Below are 7,481 nucleotides of genomic sequence, written 5' to 3'. Positions count from 1 at the left end.
ACTAAGGAAGTTTCACTTCAAAAACGGTACTACATATTAGGAATTTTACAATGCTTCCTCTTGCAGCCAAGATTCAGAGCAGAATTCACAAGTAATAAAGGTAACACAGGGCATAAACAGATTGCATACCAACTGCAAAACGCAGCTTTTAGTTTTAGAATCTTACATGAGCTGTTCGGTGGCAATCTTTGTATTATTCCAATACATAAGATGTTGTGTTTTAAAGACCGCATAGTTCACACAAACAATAAACACAAACCTGTGTTTTCAAGGTCCGCAGCGCACGGTCAGATGTTTATCACGGTCATCATTTATGATGCCTTATGTCCAGCATGAAAGACTGCATGAAATAGAAGAGAAGGCATTGGTAACTGTTCCATTCCATAAACGGATGCAAATCCAAAGCTATCATTTCCCCCTCACACGTCACAACGTTTAGCAAATACCCAACAGGTGCGTATTGAGAATAGTGCAATCCCGTGACATGTACGGTAGGACCAAACTGAACTGATGACAATGATAGGCTTAGGTTACAACTACATTACTGACATGTCTCAAGACATTTGCCACGGAAAAATATTTGGAAATCCTTTTTAATATGCTTCCATTTACACTGAGAACTCTGAATGCGGGTCTGCATACAGATCGTGTATATTGTCAATGTGGTTTGCTGCGCCCTAATGATGAGGTCATGATTTAGTCACAATTTCAACCTATTCCAGCAAAAATTACATAAGGGCCAAGAATACAGAAATAAAGGATTTCCCGCTGTGCCCTCCTGTGCCTTCTACAACAACATCATATATCAAAGACGCTGATATTCTGACTTGTGAGGGAAAAAAAAGTTGGCGTGGCAATTTTGTTTAATTTAAATTTGTATTGATGTAGTAGAGCAGGGCGGCCAACTCCAGTCCTCAAGGGACACAAAAAGGTTAGGTTTTAAGGATATCCATGCTTCACTGACTGAGCCACCTATGTGTCCTAAAGCAGGGATATCCTGAAAATCTGGCCTGTTGGTGACCATTGAGGACTGGAGTTGTCCACCCCTGATTTAGAGGGACATTATTTAATCGTTTGTAGTCTATACTTAAATAAAGGCATTGCCTCCTTTGCTACCTTTACATTGCCCTGATGATGGACCTGCTCATTTTCTAGGGTGTTATTGGGTTTACTGCTCAGACAAAGCAACCAGCCCCATAGCCCCAAATAGTCGCGTTATGTGATTGCTCCTGGAGCTAAACCCCCGGCACCCTAAAAGTTAGGGCCCAACCTAGTAAATCGGCCAATAAAGTACACAAAAGCTCATCACTCTTTTGGGTTTGTTTTAAGTAGATTAAGATCCTTTACCTTTTTGTCCCCTCCTTGGTGACTGCGTCAAATCTAAGAAAAAAAGCTTTTTAATCAATTTTCCTACTTGCCCCGTATCTGTTTGCATCACTCAGACAGCCAGAGACATCCTACAAAACAAAAAATGAAGCATCAAATTAGAGATGTCCTATGCAACACCTACAGTATTTATCCACATAAGCAAGGAGTGGGAAAAGGACAGACAGCTCGATACAATGGGAAAATGTGGTTGTGTCAATTTACAGCAAAGTCTGTTTTCATATATTATCCCCAATGATAATACATAACATAACATAATTATAAAGGTGACCAGGTTACTTCAGGTTATCAGAGAGAGCTTTTGTTTTTTTGAAGTGAAACTTCCTTAGTGGCACCTCATTCGTGATGGGGCAAAAAAGAATTGTGGAGACAGAAATGAAACGGATGTGACGTCAGTGCTGGCAGTTGAGGCCGGGCTGTGTTCTGGCTCAGCCCGACCCCAACACTGACATCACACCCGCTCCACAAATCAGATGCGGCGGCGGCGGCGATAGCCGCCGGCGCCGCTCCTAATGGACCGCGCTCCCCCCACATGGCTGATAACATGCGGCGGCGGCGGCGATAGCCGCCGGCGCCGCTCCTAACGCCGCCATTCCCCCCGCACATCCGCTGCCAAGCCGCGCATGCTCAGTAATGATGGGGACTGGAGGAAAGCCACGCATGCGCAGAAGCGGTTGGCAGCGGCGCCGTTCCCCGCCCGCTGCCACGGCTGTTAACATGTGTCCCCGTCTGCTGCCCGGGACAGCAGAGACCGCCCGACCGGGACAGCCCCCCACCCACCCTTTCCTTACCCGAATGGGACCTCCCTCCCAGCCCACACATGGACCCGCCTAACTTCCACTACCGCTGCCATGCCGCGCATGCGCAGAAGCGGCGCCATTCAGCCCTCCAGTGACGCGGGCGTTTGCGGGCCCCCCAGGAAGCGGTGGTAAAAAAACCCGGGCGCAACCCGCGCGGACCCCCTCCCGGACCCCCCACACACTGACGGACCCCCCGGACCCCCCACACACTGACGGACCCCCCCACACACTGACTGACCCCCCCACACACTGACTGACCCCCCCCCGGACCCCCACACACACTGACAGACCCCCCCCAGACCCCACACACACTGACTGACCCCCCCAGACCCCCACACACACTGACTGACCCCCCCAGACCCCCACACATACTGACTGACCACCCCAGACCCCCACACACACTGACTGACCCCCCAGAGACCCACACACACTGACTGACCCCCCCAGACCCCCACACACACTGACTGACCCCCCCAGACCCCCACACACACTGACTGACCCCCCCAGACCCCCAAACACACTGACTGACCCCCCAGACCCCCACACACACTGACTGACCACCCCAGACCCCCACACACACTGACTGAACCCCCCAGACCCCCACACACACTGACTGAACCCCCCAGACCCCCACACACACTGACTGAACCCCCCAGACCCCCACACACACTGACAGACCCCCACACACACTGCCTGACCCCCCCAGACCCCCACACACACTGCCTGACCCCCCCAGACCCCTACACACACTGCCTGACCCCCCCAGACCCCCACACACACTCACAGTCACACGCACACTCAGTCACACTCACACGCACACTCAGTCACACGTACACTCAGTCACACTCAGTCACACGCAGTCACACTCACAGTCAGACGCACACGCAGTCACACTCACAGTCAGACGCACGCTCAGTCACGCGCACACTCTCAGTCACGCGCACACTCTCAGTCACGCGCACACTCTCAGTCACGCGCACACTCTCAGTCACGCGCACACTCTCAGTCACGCGCACACTCTCAGTCACGCGCACACTCTCAGTCACGCGCACACTCTCAGTCACGCGCACACTCTCAGTCACGCGCACACTCTCAGTCACGCGCACACTCTCAGTCACGCGCACACTCTCAGTCACGCGCACACTCTCAGTCACGCGCACACTCTCAGTCACGCGCACACTCTCAGTCACGCGCACACTCTCAGTCACGCGCACACTCTCAGTCACACGCACACTATCAGTCACACGCACACTATCAGTCACACGCACACTCTCACGCACACTCTGTCACACGCACACTCTCAGTCACACGCACACTGTCACACGCGGAATTCACACTGCCTGACCCCCCCAGACCCCCACACACACTGACCCCCCCAGAGCCCCACACACTCTGACTGACCCCCCCAGACCCCCACACACACTGACTGACCCCCCCAGACCCCCAAACACACTGACTGACCCCCCCAGACCCCCACACACACTGACTGACCACCCCAGACCCCCACACACACTGACTGAACCCCCCAGACCCCCACACACACTGACTGAACCCCCCAGACCCCCACACACACTGACTGAACCCCCCAGACCCCCACACACACTGACAGACCCCCACACACACTGCCTGACCCCCCCAGACCCCCACACACACTGCCTGACCCCCCCAGACCCCTACACACACTGCCTGACCCCCCCAGACCCCCACACACACTGACCCCCCCAGAGCCCCACACACACTGACTGACCCCCCCCAGACCCTCACACACTGACCCCCCAGACCCCCACACACACTCACAGTCACACGCACACTCAGTCACACACACTCAGTCACACTCACACGCACACTCACAGTCACACGTACACTCAGTCACACGCACACTCAGTCACACTCAGTCACACGCACACGCAGTCACACTCACAGTCAGACGCACACGCAGTCACACTCACAGTCAGACGCACACGCAGTCACACGCACACGCTCAGTCACACGCACACGCTCAGTCACACGCACACGCTCAGTCACACGCACACGCTCAGTCACGTGCACACTCAGTCACGTGCACACTCAGTCACGCGCACACTCAGTCACGCGCACACTCAGTCACGCGCACACTCTCAGTCACGCGCACACTCTCAGTCACGCGCACACTCTCAGTCACGCGCACACTCTCAGTCACGCGCACACTCTCAGTCACGCGCACACTCTCAGTCACGCGCACACTCTCAGTCACGCGCACACTCTCAGTCACGCGCACACTCTCAGTCACACGCACACTCTCAGTCACACGCACACTCTCAGTCACACGCACACTCTCAGTCACACGCACACTCTCAGTCACACGCACACTCTCAGTCACACGCACACTCTCAGTCACACGCACACTCTCAGTCACACGCACACTCTCAGTCACAAGCACACTCTCAGTCACAAGCATACTATCAGTCACACGCACACTATCAGTCACACGCACACTCTCACGCACACTCTCAGTCACACGCACACTCTCAGTCACACGCGGAATTCACACTGCCTGACCCCCCCAGACCCCCACACACACTGACCCCCCCAGAGCCCCACACACTCTGACTGACCCCCCCAGACCCCCACACACTGACCCCCCCAGACCCCCACACACAGTCACACGCACACTCAGTCACACACACTCAGTCACACTCACACGCACACTCAGTCACACTTACACTCAGTCACACTCAGTCAGACGCACACTCAGTCACACTCACAGTCAGACGCACACGCAGTCACACGCATAGTCACACGCACCGTCAAACGCACACGCTCAGTCACACGCACACGCTCAGTCACACGCACGCTCAGTCACACGCACGCTCAGTCACACGCACGCTCAGTCACACGCACACACTCAGTCACACGCACACTCTCAGTCACACGCACACTCTCAGTCACACGCACACTCTCAGTCACACGCACACTGTCACACGCGGAATTCACACTTAGTGCAAATAGCTAATACAGGGGATGTGTGCCGAGCACGCGCATTCTAAGTCAAATTTATTTGCGTTTTGTCATTGAGATTGTATTTTGATTTTTAATTAAAACATCACCAACACCAACACAAATACAATTTCTGTGACAAAAGTCAAAGAAGTTTCACTTACTATGCGCGTGCACAGCACACACAGCTTTTTTTTAAGCTCTCAAACCTTGATAAGGTTTATCTCCCTCTTAGAATAAATGTACTACCGTGACCAATATAACATTGGTCGAGACTGTCTGGATATATTTCACCCAAACCAGACATCAGAGCTTTTCCAGTTTATCAAATCTGCTTTCTTTGGAGTATCCCAAATATGGAAACAACCCCATTCAAAATATACGAGGCTCCGATAACCCTCACTTCCTCCTTCACAATATTTAACCTAATGAGTGTTAGAGACCAATGAGCTGTGAACTACAAAATACATCAGGTTGAAACTGTATTACTCAACAAATGAAAAACTGGGGCATGTGCGTTTCCTTTGAACACTTTTCTTTTACATGCTTCGAAACGGAACCATAACCAGCGTTCCCAGACGGAGGTGAAAAAAATGAGAACAATACATTATTGGGGAGGAAACGTAACCCCCAAAAAGTGTTAAAATGGCACAGCTAACTTTAGCATAGGTTTTTAACTTGATGGACGTGTGTCTTTTTTCAACCTCATCTACTATGGAGCTAAAAGGAAGACCCTGGAGAGACACTTCATGACCAACACCGTCATTTCCCAGTGCCTCAAAATCAATAATAAAACAAAGTTTCAATGTGTTCATATTATTATAATAATGTGGTGTGAAGTGCATCCTCTTTTTGCTCTGAAGAAAATCCTGGCAGCACTGGTAGTAAGTTTTTATTTTTTTTGTGCCCTTACTTAAAAAAATGTTTTAAAACAAAAGGTCATTTTTACTTTTAGCTAAAACCAATTCCCACCTGAACCTCACAGTTTATGACAACATTCCTGCATTTTCCCAGCATCGGTCTTTTCGACCTCGGCATGCAGTAAATTACGATTTAATGGCAGAAGCCTTTTCCCGCTTCCTGATATAACAGGGAACAGTCCTGCTTACTTATGATGATGTATGAGGAAAGGGAACCCCTTATGATTTAATGGCAGGGGTTCAGTTTACACATGTTTTAACAGTGAACACCTTATGACATATCAGGGGTTCCTGTGTTGTAGTGGGGGGACAGGCTTCATCTTACACATGATGCAAGATGAAGCCCTTAAATGTTATGATGTAACAGGGAAGAGGCTCCCGTTATGCATTATGTTATACCAGTGAAGAGGGGGTTACACATTGTGATGGAAGAGCTTTTCTCATTTATTAGGATAGGGATCCTCTCGTATGTTGATGCTTTATAGGGCTGATGACCTGTATTATGAAGCACCATACAGTATATGGGCTCTTATAATGCACCAAGGGGATCATCTCATGCATTACGATGGAATAGGGGTCCTCTCCTGCATTATGATGGAATGGGGGTCCTCATGCATTATGACGGAATGGGGGGCCACTCATGCAATACGATGGATTGGGGGTCCTCTCATGCATTATGATGGATTGGGGGTCATCTCATGCATTATGATGCACCGTATATGGGCTAAACGTATACATTGCGATCTCATAGGGTTTCCCTTACACACAATGAGCACCTGTATTTTGGCACAGGCGTTAAAAGCCCGGACACCAATCTCCCCCGGCCCAGCAGTTACCTGTATGTAGCGGTGATCACTCGCTGCCCCACCCGGGGTCCTAGAGGTTCTTATTATTACCAGGCAGAAAGTAGCAGCGAGCGGTCACGTGTTCACTAGAGCCGGCAAACTGCATGACATTGGCGATTTCCGCGTCTGTTACGTCATCGCGTTACCGTCGTTAGTGCGTCAGGGACGTTGTGGGCGGGATAGGGGTTGCGTGGTGCAGTAACGTAGAGGAGGAGAGCAGGAGGGGAGGGATAGAAACAGGCGCTAACACCATAGTGACTGTCAGGCATCGTAACTACCAAAGCCTGGCTCGGCGCTAGGATGACAACATACTGTAAGGCAAAGGGAGGCCCTGACCCTGACCCGAAGAGATTACAATCTAAGATTGCTGCAAAAATCAAGGGTTTGAAAATGTTATTGGCTCAAACAAGATGCTAAATATGAATGTATTTTTTGTTCAATTTGTAAACCACTTTCTACACTCTCTAACCCAAAGTTGGATTCTGGTTACATGTCAGAATTTAAAAAAAAGAATGAAAACAGCAAAAGTCATTCCTGGTGCACCAAATACCTTT

General features: G+C 50.8%; 1 protein-coding gene across 4 annotated transcripts in view; it reads right to left on the bottom strand.

Moving 5' to 3' along the window:
• Positions 1-7,072, bottom strand: part of OXNAD1 (oxidoreductase NAD binding domain containing 1) — a 50,678-nt gene extending 43,606 nt beyond the window's left edge. The window contains exons 1-3 of one of the 4 annotated variants that reach the window (XM_075586888.1): positions 6,919-7,072; positions 1,348-1,457; positions 260-340 (exon numbers count right to left, since the gene is read on the bottom strand). The gene's annotated coding sequence lies outside the window, so the exon portion shown is untranslated. The remainder of the gene's footprint in view (positions 1-259; positions 341-1,347; positions 1,458-6,918) is intronic. The other 3 variants (XM_075586890.1, XM_075586889.1, XM_075586891.1) reach the window with 3 other exon arrangements.
• Positions 7,073-7,481: the final 409 nt, after the last annotated feature.

The sequence above is a fragment of the Ascaphus truei genome, chromosome 2 (genome assembly GCF_040206685.1).
Source record: "Ascaphus truei isolate aAscTru1 chromosome 2, aAscTru1.hap1, whole genome shotgun sequence".
NCBI lineage: Eukaryota > Metazoa > Chordata > Amphibia > Anura > Ascaphidae > Ascaphus > Ascaphus truei.
This window is presented reverse-complemented; position numbering and strand designations above follow the sequence as displayed.